Source organism: Callospermophilus lateralis, chromosome 19, assembly GCF_048772815.1.
Source record: "Callospermophilus lateralis isolate mCalLat2 chromosome 19, mCalLat2.hap1, whole genome shotgun sequence".
NCBI lineage: Eukaryota > Metazoa > Chordata > Mammalia > Rodentia > Sciuridae > Callospermophilus > Callospermophilus lateralis.
The window spans coordinates 38,653,815-38,674,212 of NC_135323.1; the positions used below are offsets into that span (position 1 = coordinate 38,653,815).

General features: G+C 40.5%; 1 pseudogene; it reads left to right on the forward strand.

Moving 5' to 3' along the window:
* The first annotated feature begins 7,969 nt into the window (after positions 1-7,969).
* Positions 7,970-8,789, forward strand: LOC143638267 (Y-box-binding protein 3 pseudogene; annotated as a pseudogene).
* Positions 8,790-20,398: the final 11,609 nt, after the last annotated feature.

A 20,398-nucleotide genomic window follows, 5' to 3' on the forward strand; every position in this document is an offset into this window, starting at 1 on the left:
GAGTGATAGATACTCCATGTTGCATATATATCACATTTTATTTATCCATTCATCTGTTGAAGGACACCTTGGTTGGTTCCATAGCTTGGCTATTGTGAATTGTGCTGCTATAAACATTAAAGTGGCTATATACCTATAGTATAATGATTTTAGATCTTTCAGATATATACTAAGGAGTGGGATAGTGGGGTCATATGGCAGTCCATTCCTACTTTTTTTTTGAGAAATCTCCATATTACTTTCCAGATTGGTTGCAGTAATTTGCAGTCCCCCAACAATGTACCTTTTCCCCCGACATACTTGCCAACTCTTACTATTCACCAAAGAGATATTTTAGGAGGTCATAATTGGCTCTTGGAGCTGGTCTAACAGACTAACAAAAGAAGTATGCACTCTTTAAACAAGACATTTACTACAAATCTTATAAATATAGGCAACCTTCACTTTGCATGGGAAATCATGCAATCAAAAGGGTAAATCCAGAACAGGTTCAGAGATACAAGAATTTCAGTTAATTGTGTTACCATGCAGGTGAAGACAAATAAATAGATGAAATAGGCACTAGAAATTATTTTTACACATTGTTTTCATAATGTAATGAAAATATAAAATAGGCAGAAAAATGTCTCATAAATATGCTATCTAAAACATTTCCCTGACACTAGTACAATGTGTTTTACTTTAGGGAAATCTTGCAATAATTCAGAATACTCTCAACCAAAACCTGCAAATAGCCTTCTGAATAAATTCAAGTTCCTATTTATTTCCAGGAAGGGACAAAGGGTTTCTGTCTCTTGGTGTGAACAAAATCTTTGCCATTAAGACTTTCAGGCCCATTTGGGGAACTTGTACTCAGGTTCCATCAGCTACCGATATCAGGTCCTTTTCGAATCTCTGTCTCATTGGTGTCATTTTCACCTACAAGGTAAGTTTATGTTAGTACATTCTCCATTTTCTCACTTTGTAATTGATAAGAAATGTCAAATTATTATTTCCAAAAATGAATATTATTGTCATCCAGAAAACATTATATATATATATATATATATATATATAATATTTATAATAAAATTATTTTTTATACATATACACACATTCAAGACTTTTTAAAAATTAGAATTAGCAACCTTGGGGAAACAAGGTAGTCCAACTCCTATTACATATAATTACAGTATTACTGTATTATATTACATATAATAGAGACTTTCATTTCAGTGGAATGACACTGAATATAGTTGATAGAGACAAGTTATGAAAAATTTTTGTACAAAAAGATTATTTGGTGTGGTCAGTGGAAAACAAGCATGCAGCATATGTTTAGGGTTATATAATTCTATGGAGACCCCAAGCATTTGAACTATTTTTCAACTCATAAGCTGAAGATAACTGACAGTTGTATATCTAATTATTTTTTTAAGAGAGAGAGAATTTATATATATATATATATATATATATATATATATATATATATATATATATATATATATTTTAGTTTTTTCTGCAAACCCAGGCAGCACGCATGCCAGGCAAGTGCGCTACCGCTTAAGCCACATCCCCAGCTCAGTATATCTAATTCTTGCTTATGAAATTAAATTCTGCCTGATAGAAAACTGATGAATTTTCAACCCTGCCCTGGTAGAAAAAGCCATATTTGTATCTATTTGCAAACTCATTTTAGTATTTCTGATCAACTGTTGTAAGTTTTGGTACTTTGAAATATCCTTTGAAACATCTATGACATCTTACTGTTTTTTCATTAATTAGTGATTTAAATAAAACCTTTCATATGTTCAGTTTATATTTACCAGAGTGTTATAATTTTACCTTTTTAAAAAGTTATCTTTTAGCAGTATATAGGATATAATGTTTTGGGCAATGGGAAACAAAGTAAAAAATTTGATGCTCTCTGAAAGTTTTACACCAAATTATAATCAAAATGTATGCTGTATTTTGTTACACTCTTTTTGTTTCTGGTGTCTTTAACAACTGTACAATGTTATATTGATAAAAGATGACTATCAATAGCAACATGTGGTTGAAAATACGCTCTAGAGAAAAAGAAACCAACTAAAGCATGTTCAAATATATGATGTTAAAATTAATGAGGAGAGAGAGAGAGAGAGAGAGAGAGAGAGAGAGAGAGAGAATTACTCTCTTGTTTGTGGACAATTCTTTCCCATTTTCTTGTAAGGTAGGAAATATTTAGGAATGTGGGCTACACTCATGCACAGCAATCTCCCTGCACCCTTTCATGACCAAACTGTGACTTTGTGATTCCCTTTATTCAGTGTCAATTCTCTAGGAAGTACCTGCCACTCTGATGTTCTCCCACAACACCCTTCAAATTCATTTAATAGCACTAATTATTCTTTATTGTAAATGCAATTCTCAGTTTACTTACAAAGCTGTGATTTACCATAGGGGAGAAAATAAGTCATTCCTCTCTATGAGTTCAGTTGCTGAATGCAATATATAAACTTTAGGTTGTGCCTACAGTATTAGCTAGTGGAATAATGAGTTTCAGATCCTATCAGATTCAGAGGTACAGAAAGTATAAAATATTCAAGTATTCCATTTAAATGACAAGAGGGAGAAAAATAACAACAATGATAGAAGCAGCAAAACCTATTTTAAAATAGTCCACATGGATATGACTTTTCTAGTTGTCATAATTTTAATAGAAATCCTACAAGTACATATATTTTAGAAGCATTTTTAGAATGGCCTATTATAATAATTACCTTTGAATTTTATTTATTTTCTCTTCATCATTTCCTTGACACATTACAGAGACCCAGTTATCAGAGATCTGATTAAAAACTTCCTGGAGTATTTTATTGAAAATCCTTAAATAGATTTTAAAGAACCCCACAAATATTTGAAATCATTATTCTCATCAAAAATATGTGTTGGAGAATTTAGAAGAGATATTTTGAAAAGTTAAGTCTTCTGTTCTTTGAAGTATATGGAGCTGTATGCTTACTCTCCACTGATTTGTGTACATAGAACATGTGCTTTCATTTTTTTTCCTAACAAAATATCATGGAATAATTGGTCTGCACTTGGATGAAAAAAATAAAGAACATTCTATTTATATACATTTTAGCAAACTAGTGCAAAATGATCTGGCAGTAAACTATCCAAATCCTCTTTTTCAAGGAAAGGCACCAAGACATCTGTGAGATTCATAATCTAGTAACTTTCAAACATTTCTGTAGGTATTTATTTAAGCATGGGAGGCAGTGTTTAACATGTTTGGAAAAGAGAAGTGAGGTAAAATAAAATCTCTGTTATCCAAGAACATCATGTTCCAATGTCAGTGGGGCACAGCTCCATCAAAGCTTTCCCTGTATTTTCCAAAGAAGGGTTTTCACATATTTCGGGAGTGGGGAAGCATTCTAGGTGATGTCTAGGTCCTGGGAAATGGGGCAACACCTCCTGCCCAATGTTAAATAACATGTCCACAGTGTATTTTTCTTTCCTGGAGACCCCATTCTATTCAGAACACTGGCAATGAGGGTGTGGTAAAGCCAGATTATGACACAAACAATATATAATCAGGGGTGTTTGCTGTTTGGCCTTTATTTACAAAAAGCTTAAAGTAAACTGAATTTATTACTGGTCTGAGCGAGTTGGTTTTGACTCCCTTTCCCCTTTCTCTGTTGCTGCTGGAATGGTATTAAAATGGTAAAGCTTGTGATCTTATGCCTACCTTAGTAAGCTTCAAGCAGAGAGAATTCCATTTAGTATCTGAATACTGTACCCATTGTTGGCTATCTTCTTGCAAACTCCTGTTTACAACATGAAGACAAGGGAAAACCTGTAATTGGTCAATTTTACTTTGCTAGAAAACCAAATCAATAACATTATGTATGTGCCTTGTGGAAGGCAACATACAATGTGTTACTTATATATCATGTTTATATTACTAATATGGAAGCAAAGCTGACTTATTGCTATAGTTAGCTGATTGTGTGGTCACCTCCCGCTACCCTACCCACTTATGACCTTTGGCAGGGCAGGGGCAGACCTCACCTTCTTTGTGCACATCAATATTAAGCAAGAGTTCAGCCAAAGAAGAGGCCATTATTGAACTGTGGGTCATATGATCAAAGATAAATGAGGGACTAGGGAAGGCCAACCAACAATTATTAGATACTCTGATAATTTTAGGAACTTCCTTGTAGTCATGTCACTCTATTTCCATTCTTTTTTAAAGAGAGTGGCTAATAAGAAGGAAGAGCGAGTGGTTCATATTTGTGTTTCCTTATTTTATGATGTCTTCTAGGATGAAGGGAGCTTGATACTTTGTTTCAGATATATCCTCACAAAAGTTAAATTTTGGAGGATACTGATATTGAGTTTTCATAATTTCAAAGAAGTTTTGGTTGCAGCACCCAAAGAAGTTTTAGTTGAAGCACCCACTTTAAAAGTCAAATTTAGAAAAAATAAAATGTTATTTAAAAATGGTGGAGTGACATTGGATTCCATTATAAATCTCAGTGCAAAACACACTTATGATTGTCTTGAAGATAAATGTCATTAAATCATAAGCCTATACTTCAAATGTAACAACTCATAACTTAACAATGAACTTTCCCAGAGCTGGAATAAGAAATTATGAAATACAACCACCATTACAGCTGAGAAAGGTGTGAGAGCTGCTCTGAATTACGTCATGCTTGCAGAGTTTAACTAAAAGTCTCCTCTGATTCAGAACCAGATTCTGGCCTTCAGAACTCTCCAATTCATTTGAGATCAGAAACCATGGATTAAATAGAAACTTTTCTTTGGAGATCTGAGGCATTAAAGTTATGGGTCTCTAAGAGATTTTGTACAATTATTATTTGAAGAGGTGAACTTAAATTTAAGCCAACATGGTATAAGTGAAAAATGAAAGGAAAACATAAGCACCACTGAAAGTAGTCTTTAAAACTAGAAAATTATCAATTAAAATTTAGAAAATTTGGGCAAAATTATCCCCTTTCCTGAAGACACTTTAGATTAGTTAGGAGTAAAAAGGGATAATAAAACCTGGGTTGCATGGAACCCATTTTACTAAGCTTTTCAATCATTTGGTTCATTTATTACTTATTATTATTATAGACAGATAAGATTCCTGCAATATGAAACACAAGTTAGCCCTTCTAGAAAAATTACTCTTTGTAACAGCCTCAAACCAAAGAATATTCAACAAGCGTGAACCTCTAAAGAACAGCATGGTAAAGAAAATGTTCTAAAACATAGGTTTTAACTTCCTAAATTAAGAGATGGGAGAAAAATCCAATTATATGAAGGAAAGAAAAAATTTTGTGTTTCATATGTTCCTTTGACAAATATATATCTGGCTAAGAATGCCATAGAGTATTGTATTCTAAGATTGAAACACAGTAAAACTAGATTAGGCTCCCTCCAAACTTCTTGAATGATTTTACTGTATAAATCTACAGCAGGATTTGTTGAAGAACAGATATGACCCATTTACCAATAAACATCTGTTGTTTTCATAAAATAATAAAATTGGTTATAGAAGCAGCTAGAAAAGGGATATGCATGTTTTCATTAATTAGTTTTCGATGCTGCATGCCCTGGGAGGTAAGCTAGGTCCTTATATAGCATAGACTTCAATACCTCCTAATCCTTTGGGAGATGGGAGCCTAAGGCAGGATTGCAGAAACTATTCCTGGGATAAAAATCACTGCTTAAAGCTGGTTCTGACATGAGATTTACAAAATATAGAGGACATTTCCAAGAACATGGGGAATAAAATATTTTAGAGCAGTGTAACTCTACAAGTACAGATATGACAAGTAAGGGCTGTGGATATAGCTCAGTTGGTAGAGTGCTTGCCTAGCATGCACTAGGTCCTGGTTTCAATCCTCAGCACCACAGGGAAAAAAAGCTGTGGAACTGGAGTTGTGTTGTGGCTCAATGGTAGAGTGTTTGCCCAGCATGTGTGAGACACTGTTCTCAGCACTGCATATAAATAAACAAAACAAAGTCTATTGACCACTAAGAAAATATTAAAAAAAAAAGAAGACTCAGATGTGACAAGGAAACCTGGGTAAGGGGTAAGAACCATAAAGAGCACCAAATGTGGTTAAGGTAAAAGATGTTGGAATCATTTCTGTTCCACTTAGAAATAGGAGTCACGAGGGGATGAGAGGAAGGAATATTTGTGGGCATAGTTGTGGAAATGAATAGAATTTTCTGTGGTCTTGGCAATTTTTGTTTCAGTAGGAAGGAAAATGATTATTTACCATAGTAAATTTCTATAACTATTTTCAAAAGATGGATAAATTTATACTTGAAAAATTTGCCTCACTTAGAAAACAATGAGATAGAAAAATCACCATAAATGGTGATTTGTTTTACTATGCTTTGATTAGGGCATGCACTGATTATTTTAAATTTAAATTTTATTTTGTGCATGGAGTGGCAGAAGAGGAGATAAAATTTTTGTGAGGAGAAAAGAGTAAAGCATATCTGACATGTCATATCATTGGTGGCTTTTAAATTCCAGTGCCAAATTTGTGAAATATATTTTTTAAACACATTCTAGATTCTAGATCTACTATGGCTCTTTGCAGACAGGAATAATGTTCAAAATGAAACATATAATGCATCTTGCTCCAGAGCTACATGATGGGGTCTATAAAGGGTAAACATTTCTTACCTTTAAAACAGATGCTATTACAAAAATAGATTCACAGTCCAGGTGTAGTTCAACTCCAGAACTGTTTCTCTTATAGTTCTCTACAGGATTGCATATTGGCTGACTGCCTGGAGATGCCTCTTGTGAGATAGGAGTTTGATTAATATAGTAAAACATGTCATTTGGGGAAGCAAAGGAAAAAAATGTCATTTCAAACATACAGTCAAGGGAAGGGTACTTGCCACTCTTGTTTGCCAGAAGTCAGTTTGAAAGCACTGCAGCATTGATGCCAGATGGATGGCTAGAAGGGTCCAAGTTAATTTTGAAGACCATAGGGTGGTGATTATTGGGCTGTGAATATAGTGGTCACATGACACAAAACTTTAGCTACACAGAAAGAATGAATTCAAGAGATTTATTATATAGCATACTGACAATACTTATTGTATTATATTCTTGAAAATCATGGAGAGCAGATTTTTAGTGTTCTCCAATTTTGCTTGTTTTCTTTTTTTTTGTCTTCTGCTTACATGAAATCTAAAAGCCATTTATGCCACTTCATGATTGTGTAATTTTGGGTAAGTTTCTGTGTTTTTCTTTCCTAATTTGCAAAGTAGCGATGTTTCTACTACCTTAACTTGTTGTGAATAATAAGTAATAAAATGTCAATAACAGTTTTGCTGTACATCTGCTATTATGCTTGGAGGATACTGGATACTCAAAAAATGTTGTTTAACAGTGATTACTGGTTTATCAATGAGCGACAACAGAAACTCAGTGTTTTTTTAAAAAAATCATTCTATATGCAAATAATAAATATATCTTGATGCTTCAATAGTTGAAAAATATATACTGGTGCTTCAATAGTTGAAATACAAATAAACCAGGTTTAAAACCTCAGAAAGCTAAGAATGAGAAATCTCTTCATCTGAAGGCATAAAAGGAGACTTTAGGAGCAATGTGCAGTTCAAGAAGGTATTTGTGGGCGGTACTGTAGATTCTCTATAGAGCAAGTTCTAACTCATCTGAGCAGGCTTATAGTCCTATTTCTTCAGACAGGAGAACAGATTATCACTTCCTTATGCTGCTGTAATTGCTAAATCAGATGTTTTATTTTTTGAATTAAGAATAAAAACGATTAGGGCTGGGGTGGTGGCTCAGTGGTACAGCGCTAGCCTGGAATGTGCTAGGCCTTGGGTTCCATTCCCAGCACCACATAAAAATAATAAATAAATAAAATAAAGGTATTGTGTCCAACAACAACTAAAATAATAATAATAATAATAATGATAAAAGAGCCTGGTGGATAGTAGCATGCTCTGCGCCGTGACACCCGGGCCTTCAGCCATCTTTTCAGGAAATCCCTATGGGGATGCAGTCCCTGGTGTCATCAGCACCGTGGCCCCCACCTCTTCCACCCCCACGTCTTCAGCCACTACTGGCCTTGTAGACACTGAAAAAACAATTCTTTCCAGAAAAGTCCTTGGTACTGTCAAATGGTTCAATGTCACAAATGGATATGGATTTATAAATCGAAACAACACCAAAGAAGATGTATTTGCCCATCAGACTGCAATCAAGAAGAAGAACCCACGGAAATACTTGCATAGTGTAGGAGATGGAGAAACTGTAGAGTTTGATGTGGTTGAAGGAGAAATGGGCTCCGAAGCATCCAGTGTGACTGGCCCGTGGAAGGGAGTTGTAGTGCTACTTCTCTGCACCTTTACAGATGTGTCTACTATGGCCAACGCCTTGGACCTCCCCATAATTATGCTGGGGAGGAGGAGGAAGAGGAAGTAAGAGGCAGCAGTGAAAGATTTGACCCTCTTGCCAGGATGCGTGGTTCTTTGCGGCCAGGATTCAATTGCGATGCCCCATGTACCACCATCAGTATGGGAGACCCCGGTGGTTCCCGACTTACCACATGGGACAGAATTTTGACCTTCGCTCATGGATCTTTCCTCATCCCAAAAGAATACAGACTGATGAGATTGGAGGGATGAAGAATGGAGTCCTCTAGGGAACACAGCTTCAAGGACAAGATCATAGAAATCCAAGTTTTCGCCCAAGGTACCTTAGGGGTGGGCGGAGTCATTCCTGGGCTGAGTCGGAGTTCCGGCAGGGGTCAGCCTGAGGCGGGATGGCCCTGTGACTACCCTCTGCCCAAGCTGGCCTGTAGTTCAGCAGGGCGGATCAGGCCTGGGCCTGATCTGCACAGGGGTCCCCTGGTGGTGGGATGGAACTGTGCTTACTCTTGCCCAGGCTTCTGCGCAGCAGGACCTGGCTGATGAGGTAGGAGCCTGAGCTCAGGGAAAGTAGGCGGAGTCAGCGCAGAGCGGATCCTGAGCTCTGGTGGGCCACTGACAGGGGGCGGAGTCATTCCTGGACCCAGCCTGAGCCCCAGCAGGGCTGGGACATTCATTTGGAAATCCCAGTTCTATTCTGCAAGACAGTAAAACAGCTTCTGAAAACTTTAATCAACTGATGTTTGAGTCTGAAATTAAAATTGGATATGATCATAATGGAAACACCTTTTGTCCCAGTTATTCCACTCCTTACTATATATCCACAAGATAAAATCAGTATACTACAGTGACACAGCCACATCACAATATTAGACACAGAACTCAATTCACATTAGCTAAGCTATGGAACCAACCTAGGTACCCATGAACAGATGAATGGATAAAGAAAATGTGGTATCTATACACAATGCAATATTACTCAGCCACAAAGAAGAATGACTTTATGGCATATGCTGGTAAATGAGTGGATCTGGAGACTATCATACTAAGTGAAATAAGCCAATCCCCCCAAAACAGAGGTTGAATGTTCTCCCTAATATGTGGATGCTAACACAATGGGTAGGTGGAGCTGGTTGGTAAAAGTTCATTGGATTAGACAAATGAGAATGAAAGGCAGGGAGAGGGGATAGGAATTGGAAAGACAGTGGAATGAATCTGACATAACTTTCCTTTGTACATGTGTGAATACATCACAGTGAGACTCAACCTCATGTACATCCACAAGACTGGGATTAAAATACGATATTGATATATTCCGTGTTTATATAAATATATCAAAATAGATTCTACTGCCATGTATGGCTAAAAAGAACAAATTAAAAAAAATTTAAACAGAGAAAGAAAACAAATTCCTTTTCCTAGCATGTTAAAGGAGTTTTGGTTGCATGTGGAGATTTTCCCAGTCTGCCATATTTCACTTTTAGTCCATCTCCTGTGACTGTATCTTTACCAGAGATTTCCCCAGCAGACTTTCCCTTTCATCTCAACCCTCAGAACTAAGTCACACTCCCAATCTCAAACTGACTCAAACAAGGAGAACAGACTGTCGTGCTGCTTTGGGGTGGTGTGAATGTTTGAGACCCACCACAGCAGTCCCTTCTGAGGTTTGGATGTGGTTGTCCTCCTAGGTCCATGTGTTGGGATCCTCAAGGGGGCAGGATTGAGAAGGGTTGGATCCTGTAAGAGGTGAGGCCAAGTGGGAGGCATAAGGTCATTGGGAGAGTGACCTCAGAAGGACACTCTGAGCACAGAAAAACCCTGGTTTCTGTCTGATGATGTGATTTTTTTCTTCACCATCTCACATCAAATCACAGCATGTGGCAGAGCCAAGAGGGCCCTGACAAAAGCCATGCCTTTGAACTTCAAAACTATGAACTAAATAAAACTCTTTTTAAAAAAGAAGTTAGACTGCCTCAGGTATTCCATTATAGCCATGCAAAAGTGACTATGTAGTCACCTTCAAAAACCTTAATCAGGGCTTAGAGAGTCAAATTCCAAACCACTACTCAAATGAGGAAGTAACCTCTTAAAGACAATGGTCATACCTCTTACTGGTTTCTATCTTTAGCAATGGCTGTGGTTGTTTGACTGAGGGATAATCTATTTCATAAATACAAGATATGGAGAACATACTTATGCATAAATGGTGAAGTGATAAAGGCAAAATGAAACTGAGATAAGAACAGGAATAGTGGGGAAAGGAAAGTTAAAGTCTGTGTTTATACTGTCTGATTTGCAATGGGCTAACCAGGAAGAGTGACCCTTTCTTTTTGTGTGAAGAGGCATATTAAATGTCAAGAAGCTAAAAGACAGGATGAAGGTAGCTCTCAAGCTAAAGACTAAATCAAATTACTTCAAGGCCTGTTCTCTTAAGGTCATGTTGATATAACAATGGCCAAATTGCTCTAGGATAAAAGTTTGGCCTGTTTGGCTTACTGTGGTCTTGTATTTACACCTGAGACATTCATTTGGAAATCCCAGTTCTATTCTGCAAGACAGTGAAACAGCTTCTGAAAACTTTAATCAATTGATGTTTGAGTCTGAAATTAAAATTGGACACGATCATAATTTGGCTTAATATGTGATATTAAAGAGAATATCAATTTACTAAATAGAATAAAGGTCATGAACTCTGTGTTTGAGGAGGAAAGAATTAGAGACAATGAGCCCCCTGCCATGCCAACCAACCTCCTTGTAGTACTGGGTGTTAAATCCAGGGGCTTTTGCATGCTAGGCAAGCACTCTACTACTGAGCTGCATCCCCAGCTAGAGAACTCATTTTTTCCACTTTGCTTTACAGGGTTTGTTGAGAGTACTGAAAGTCCTTTTACAATTTTATCCCTTTATTTCCTTTTTTTGGAAACATTTAAAAATCGACACAAAATAATTCTACATATTATTACATATAGTGAGATGTTTGAATATATGTACTCAGTTTATCAATTTTTGTGTTGTGAACATTCATTAAATGTACTATTTTAAAAAAAATATTTATTTTTTAGTTGTAGTTGGACACAATACTTTTATTTCATTTATTTTTATGTGGTGCTGAGGATCGAACCCAAGACCTTGCACTTGCTAGGTGCGTGCTCTAAGGCTAAGCCACAACCGCAGCCCCATTAAATGTACTCTTAAATGCATATGTTGGCATAGATTTGGAGTGTAAGTATCTGAATTTATCTAAAACTGTTATTTGATCTTGGCATTCATGCAGAATGCCAGAAAGTCACTAGCCACTTGGAACATCCAAAGATACTGAGCCACAAATTTTTGAAAAATTAAGATATATAAAATCATGGACTACTTTTAAAGAAAATTGAACAATTGATTGCTTTAAATTTTATGTTTTAATTTTTTAGTTGTAGTTGGACACAATACTTTTATTTTATTCATTTATTTTTATGTGGTGCTGAGGATCCAACCCAGGGCCACACATGTGCTAGGCAAGTGCTCCACCACTGAGCCAAAACTCCAGCCTTGCTTTGAAAGTACACAAAAATAAATAGTGCAAGTACTTTAGTGCTTTTTGTCTGTGTTGTCCTGTCCGATACATTGATGAGACAATTGACTTTCCTATCCATGCCACAATTTTAAATGTATTATGTATGTGGGAAAGATAACAAGTTTCTAAATATGACTTCCTTTTCCAGAAAATGTCTGAGTTTAGACAGAGCTGAAGAAGCTGAGTGTGGCATGCTCTGATCAGGAGGAGAGGTCCAGTCTTCAGGGAGATGGTCTAATTGGGCTTGTGTGGTGATTAAGGGGCAGACAGCTCTGGCTTTGGAGGACAGAATTTACCTGGCCCTTGCCACAGCCCCTTCTATCTCCTTCAGCAATTGTGAATATTTGGTCCCTAACACAACCACACCTGTAGAATAACCATGTTGGAATGTTAAACTGCCATCGATAGGGCCAAGCCTCTCCTTTTTCCAGACAACAATGCTCTGGCTAAAGGGAGTCTCACCTTCAATATCACCACCTCTGACACCAACCAACCAAGTGCAAAAGCTGTGCCTAGAAGGACTGATCCCATTCGGGTTGTATGGCACAGGAGTTGCACATGCATACCTATGAGACTGAGCAATTTCTGGAGGCTGTGCCGTGCCCTTTCAAGTACCCAAAACTGGCAGCTTGGAACTCTGAGTGTAACACAGCTGGGCTGGTCATATTTGCCAAGTTTCCTTCAGAATTAAAACTCAGCACTTCAGTGATCATCTCTTGAGAAGGGGTTCCTAAAAGTTCTGAAAGTTTTAGACAATGACTTGGCATCTCTCCTTCCAGAAGACCAGTTCTGAAGATCAAGGCATCTCCTGGGTGCCATTTCTGCATAGCAGCAAGCTGACCCTGGCTGACTGCAACCTGTTGCCAAAACTATTGAGATTAGGAGGACTCTTTAAGATGCACTGAGTGTATTCTTCACAATGAGATGGACATAACCTTTTATATGGCATGGCATGTGGTGGTTTGGAGATGAACTGTGCCTGAAAAGCTCATTTGAGTTAATGGAGGAATGTTCAGAGGTGAATGATGTGATTATGAGCATGGTGACCTAATCAATCAATAAATCCTTTGGGTGGATTAATAATTAGAAAGGACCATTGTACTGGGTTATAACTGTGGTTAGGTGGGGCATGGCTGGAAGATGGAGGCCACTAGTAGCATGCCCTTGGAGATAACATTTTGCCATTTGCTCCTTCTTACTCTCTGCTTTGTGGTTGCCATGAGGTAAGCAGCTGTCCTTCAAAATGTCCTTGTGCCCCAATGTTCTGCTCCACCTCTGGCCCAAGGCAATGGAGCTGGCTGCCCATGGACTGACACCTCTGAGACATGAAACGTTCTGCATCACCTTAGCCCCAAAGCAATGCAGTCAGCCAAACATGGTCTGAGATCTCTGGGAAATGCAATGGTAGGCAACAGGAAGAACACTGCACGCCTTCAATGTGGTGTGGAGAAAAGGATGTGTTTATGCTTTGGTCAGGATGAGAGGGAACTGCTCCCAAACAAAACATACATATTTTACCTGAAGTAATATCAGAGTCAGGCACCATTACTGGCTCAAGGATCCTGTGGGACAGTTCCAGGGACAACTGTAACGGTTTTCCAAATTGATAGTATGGTGGGAACTATAGCTGTAGTTATCTGAAGGCAACGGATGGTGGTTTGACTCTGGATGGCTACAGTCATGTCCAGTAGAACCGTGGAGATATTTTTGGAGCCAAGTAGAATGACTGCCTAAGTAACCCAAAGGAAAGCAGCCTCAGAATGACCCTCTGGAGGGTGAGAATAACTGTGTGGTGAGTGTGGGAGAAGAAGCAGCGCAGAGTCAGGAGGAGCCTGAGCTCAGACCAAGTGGGGGTGGGGTCTCTTCACCCTGGAGCCTTCCTTTGACCAACCGTCTTGGCTCAAGTCCTTTCTGCATCAAGCGTTCCAGCCACACGTCACAAAGGCTAAACTCCAGTTCAGCCTTTGGTGGAAGGAGGAGCTGGCTTCTCAGCCAAGCTGCTCTGTGCTGACTAGCGTTGGACTAGTGTGGGACTTCTGCCTAGTGATGAGCCCCAGGTGCCCTCCATGGGCAGTCTTCTGACCAAGTGCGGTAGCAGGCCGCTCCGCAGGGCCCTCTTGGACTGTCAGACTCCCCTCCGCCTTGACCGGGAGACTCCGTCTCCTCACAGGGACCACCCCGCTGCACCTGCCTCTCCCCTCAGCCCTGTCAGCAGGCGTTCCCTCCAGGATCCCAGACCTCGGGGGCCTCCTGCTGCTGGCAGGGACAGAGGCCGGCTCCTCTGTCGGGGGATCCCGCTGCCGGTGGCCTGGGGGCCATTCCCCAAAAAGCCAGTGCTATCACGGAAGAACTCCCACATGTTGGGACCCTTGACAGCAGTAAGGGTCTCCCCTCCTGGGCGCAGGCCACTCCTCCTGCCTTCAGTACCTCAGCTCATCCACCAAGCTGAGGGGCCCATGACACCTGCTCGCTGCCCGGTTGGTGCGTCTAAGGAAGCTGAGCTCAGGGCCCAGGAACAGCGAGAAAAAAGAAAGATCCACCAGGAGGAGGAGCAGGAGAAGGAGAAGGAGGAGGAGGAGGAGAAGGAGGAGGAGGGGGAGGAGGAGAAGCTGAAGGAGGGGAAAGAAGAAAAGCTGGAGGAGGAGAAGGAGGAGGAGGAGGAAGAGAAGGAGGAGGAGGAGAAGGAGGAGGAGGAGAAGGAGGAGAAGGAGAAGAAGGAGGAGGAGGACACTCGGGGAGACCTCAGTGCCCTGGAGGGAAAGAGTGTTCCAGAGAGGGCCCAGGTGTCTCTCAGGATGCTGTCATATGCGAGCCCCACCACCTGTAGCTCCCACGGCCCTGCTCAGGGAGTGCTCCTCCTGCTTCAAGCCCAGGGCCACTCAATGCTCCACAAGTGGTCCCAGGAGCATGTAGGTGAACTGGATCTTCCTGTCTCTCCAGCCTCCCAAGATGCCATCCAGGGAGAGCAGGGCCTAAAGCTGACCTGTGTTCTATTCCAGAGTTGGCCCTCACTAACTGCTGCTTCCAGGAGGCCAAATAAAAGGAAACGGCTCATGCCAGTGGCCCTGCCATCACTGATTTCCTGGCATCAGGATGGGCTGCCCCCACCTGCAAAGCGGCCACTTTTATGTACCAAAGGCACCCTGAGGAGGGTTCAGAGTGCCAGAAGTAACAACGTGGAACCTGAGGCAGAGGTCGCCCAGGGCAGAAGAGAGGCTCTGGAGGACTGCACCACCACTGTCCATGCATCCTCCCCACCTGCAGGCCCTCCCTGGAATGCAGGCCCCCTCCCCCCACCCACTGACCCCTCCCCCATCCCAACCAACCTTGCCAGCAGGCAGATGGAATTCCAGCCTGCTGGACCCCTGAACCTATCCATCCCTCCACCTTCCCCCTCATCTAATATTCCTCTGCCTCTTCCCAGGAAACCTCCTTCTCTCTTCAGCCCCAGTCCCCATGTTGGAGTTACCCCTAATGAGTTTCACCTTCCCACACCTCTTACCCAGGTCCCTTTCCCCTCCAATCCTACCTCTTCCAGAACGGAATCCCCAACCCCCATGTGTATTGATCCTCCTCCTCCTTTTTATCTTCCTCCTCCTCCAATTCCTCCTCCTCCACCTCCCCCTCCTCCACCACAACCACCTCCTCCCCTTCCTTCTTCTTTTCTTCCTCCTCTTCCTTCTCCTCTTCCTTCACTTTTTCCTCCTCCTCCTTCTCCTCCTCCTTCTCCTCCACCTCCTCCCCCTCCTCCACCAAAACCACCTCCTCCCCTTCCTTCTTCTTTTCCTCCTCCTCCCCCTCCCCCTCCTCCTCTTCCTCATCTACCTCCTGCTTTTCCTCTGCCTCCTTTTTCTCCTAATCCTTCTCCATTTCCTCTTCCTCCTCCATCTCCTCTTCCTCCTCTTCCTCTTCCTCCTCCTCCTCATCTTCCTCCTCCTCCTCCTTTTCCTCTTCCTCCTCCTCCTCTTCCTCCTCCTCCTTCTCCATTTCCTCTTCCTCCTCCTCCCATTCCTCCTCCTCCTACTCCTTTTCTTGCTTTTCCTCCTCTTCCTCCTCCTAATGTTCCCTCTCCTTTGGCAGCTCCTCCTGCTGCTCCTCTTCCTCCTCCTCCTCCTCATTCTTTCCCAAGACCCACTCCTGTTCCTTCCACCCGCAACCCCAATACCCAGGGCCAGCACTCCGTCCCTCCAAACCTCATAGCCATGTCATCGGCTCACCTTTCCCAGCATCCTGCTGTACTGCCTGAGGACATGGCCATGGACACTACCCCCCCTTCCATGGCGGTCATTTTCCCATCTTCTGCATCCAGTGACAGCTCTGGCCCACACTGCAGTGTCCATGGCCATAGGCAGCACAGGCAGCCAGCAAAGGGACCAGTCTTCCCCAGCCTCTCAACCCTTCAGTTCTCCCAACCTAAACCCAATCTGTCCCATTCCATTGTCCCACCACCCACCCCTCAGCCTGCATCAGGGAAGCCTGCTGGACAGCAAAGAGCCTCTCTTCCCAATGCCCCCATGGTTACCATGCTGCCAGTGAAGGTCCACTCACCAGCCTCCACCCTGGCACAGAAGGCCTCTGCACCACCAACCTCCCAGGCTTCCAGTGAAGAGCCCATGGATACGACCCCTCCTTCGAAGGCTGTCATGTTCTAGTCACCTCCTGCCTGCCAAGTTCTTAGACTGACTCAATTTGGTAAGCATGGCAGACCATGCTTACCTCGACAGCTATTTCTATATTGTAGGCCTAGTGCCACATATTTGGGGTTTGATTTCTGCTTGCTATTTCTTCCCAATGTTACTTTTGAGGTAAAATGTGCTTTGCAAATGTTGGCTTTTGACATAATAGCTGAAGACTCAATCACCAATGAAGCAGCATATGTGTGTATATGCACACACACACACACACACACACACACACCAGAAATGCCATAGTCTTTGTGTCTAAATTTCAGAAGTAGGCAAATTTGAAAATTTTCTAAAACTATAAAGGAGACTAAAGAGAAGTGATAAGTGTATGAACTGTGGGAGCCTGGACTTAAATCAAGCATGGAGGATGACAACAGGACAACTAACAAATTGGGCTGTAGACTGGAGGAATGTATTGTGTCAATGTTAGTTTCCTGAATGTAGGAATTTTTCAGGGTTATAGGAGAGAATGTGCTATCCTGGACAATTCACAGCAGAGTATAGGCATTAAGTGTCCAGGGGTGTGAGACACAAAAACTCTTCTCAAACTGTTCAGAAAGGTTGAATTAGGGAAAGAGGCAAGATAAAGTACATGTTGCAAAATGTGAAAAGTCTGTGACTCCTCCTAGACATTCCAAATAACTCTCATGGAGAGGCAGGAAATAAAGTTTGTCCAGGCAATTTCAGTCGTCTTCCCTGCCCTACTAGGAAGAAAAGTTTTGCATTCATTTGCAAATACACTGACTTCAATATTTCACATGTATATATGAATATTTCAACTATTATAATATAGATCTCTCTCCCTCATTGATGGTGTGTTAAAATCTTTAAAAGCTGTTTGCTCAACAAGATTGGTCAACAAGATTTGTTAGATCAATTAGAAAGGCCATATCGGGATTCTCTTAACAGTCTTATGACATTTCTAAAGTTTAAAAATCCTGCAGAATAAAAAACATCTAAAATTAGTATAAAGAGTAAGTAACTGTGGATTCGAACTAATGTAAGAATGAATGAAAGTAGAATTGGGCTTTACAGGAGGAAATGTGACCAGTCCAGAAACAGGGCAGCAATGAAGTTATGTAAGTTGTCAAGAGTTTGATAGCACCATGACTTTGACCATGAAACTGTTCCATGATGCGTGCCCTAATGAGAACCCTGAGGTGCCCGTTTCCATGACTCTGTACACTATGCTTTGCTTTGCTTCACATTCTCTATATTGAAGAACCTGGAGTAGAGCAGCTTTCTATTTCTCAAAAACATTCCATTTAATTTCAACTGGAGGAAGACCTTTCTAACATGTGGGACATGAGTAGTCACATTGGGTTTGGCCTTCTGATTCTCAGGTTGGGTGTTTGTTGTCAAATATAGCCGTTGTCCTTGGAGAGGATCAGTATTCAGGGTCAGGACCAAGCAGCAGAGAACTCAGCCCATCACAGGTTGAAAGTAGAGCACTGCAGCACCAAGGGAATAAGGACGTTGCTCTTTTACATCCACTCTCCAACAGTTTTCATTTTCAATCAGAGTACTTAAGTAGGATTGATTGTTCTTCCAATGGTAATGTCCAGTTCTTTGTTCTCTCAAGAGCAATGGGTACCAATTGTAGCATAAAATATTTTGCTTAGAGTTTTTGTATTACATTGAGCCTTTATAGTGTCATACACTCTGTGCAAAACATCACATCATTTCATGTCAATTTCACAATTCTCTGAACTAGACATTATGAGTCCCATTTTACAGGTTCATAAAATGATCTTTACAGAGGGAAGCTTCGTTACTTTTCTTCCAAAGACACTCAGTGGTAAGAAAGAGCAGAGGTGATTTCAAATCTGATTCCAAATTCATAATGATTAACCTGTAGACTCGACAAACTTTACAACATGGACTTGCTGAAAAGAGGTTTATAAACTGCTTTATGAAGAGTTTGTAATTAGGCATTCAAAATATGCTACCATCCATTGGGTAACCATGTGTGCCAACTATCTTGTAGGACCATGACAATGAAATAACTTGTTGAAATTAATCATGGAATAAATATAGAGCAAAAAATGCAAAGAAGAGATATTTTCACAGATTATTTAAAATTAGTATGAAAAGTACATTTTAAAAGGAACTAACAAATTATAATAATATTCAAAATGCAATATTTGAGTCCTATTTGTGCTTAGCAAAAAACTATATCAACACTTTGTTTCCAAATCCTATGACTTCTCTGAGGATAAATTTAAATTTATTATTGTGAATGTTATTCAAACCATAGCTCCATTAGGCGTCAGATATTTCACAATATCTGATTTCCTCTTTTTTTTTAATTAATTTTTATTGTAGGTTGTTCAAAACATTACATAGTTCTTGATATATCATATTTCACACTTTGATTCAAGTGGGATATGAACTCCCATTTTTACCCCATCTGATTTCCTCTTAAACACTAACCCTGTGCCTTCCATTTCTGATTTCATCTTCAGCACTAACCCTGACCCTTCATTTAAAGGAAGTTCAGTGAAGTTCAATTCCCCCCAAATTACTGAAAAATATCAAATTCAATTTTTTTAAAGGTCTGAAAGAAACAAGAGTTTAATAAGATGCCGACCTTGGTTTCTGTTCCTCTCATTATTTCTTTGAAGGATCTTAACTCAGCTAACCATTTTTAATTAGGCAAAGGTTTGTTGAATTTTGTTGATACTTGCCCTCAACTAGCTTTGAACTATGAATAAATATACCTGAGCAGCTAGCTATGACAGAGGGCAAGATGGAAGCACCCAACAGAGAATAATATGAACCAATGTTCTTTTTCCTGGAAGTGTCTTACTCTGATTTTTGTACTCCTTTTCATTTGCAGGCCCCACCTCCTTTGCCATAGGAATGAACTCACCACCTGGACTGGCCCATCAGGGAATTCAAACTTCCCCAAAGTAACAAAGGATTCAAGGTGGAGACTTGTTCCATATGGAGACCACCCAAGTCCTGCAGTGGCTGACTGCTGTGAAAGAGAAATGTCTCTCCATATGACATCAAGAACTAAACAAGCCAGATATATATGCCAAATGTCTTCTTTGATATAAGGAGGTCATCAAAGAACAGAACAGGGAGGAAGAGCATAAGAAGAAGATCACCATTAAATAGGGATGAGATGGGGGAGGGAAAGGGAGAGAGAAGGGAAATTGCATGGAAATGGAAGGAGACCCTCATTGTTATACAAAATTACAATATACGAGGAAGTGAGGAGAAAGGGAAAAAAAAACCAAGGAAGAGAAATGAATTACATTAGATGGGTTAGAGAGAGAAGATGGGAGGGGAGGGAAGGGGGATAGTAGAGGATAGGAAAGGCAACCCATATAATCCCTTGGTGCATGGATGGCAAGTGCTCATAAATGGAGTGAACATGGTTCAGGAAGATGATACCTTCAGTATAGGCTGCCATCCTGCTTCATGAGCACCAAGTGAAAATGCTGTTGCCTAGTCTGTGCACATTTGGGGAGGAAAGGGAATTTTGTATTGTCATTCTCTAAATGAATTCATTACCTTGCCAAATTGTCTGACCACCTTGTTTACTTTTGATCAAGGATCTCAGGAAACTAATGATATAGAAAAGAATTGTTTGGTAGCTGCTACTATCTCTATATTCCTTGTGATGATACACCTCATATGCATAGTATGTGGCTTTCACCTGCAGTGTCTTAGCCATATCTGTACTTGAACAATATATCTGGTGCTGCAGAAAGGGAAACAATGAGACTGTTAATGCCCTGGG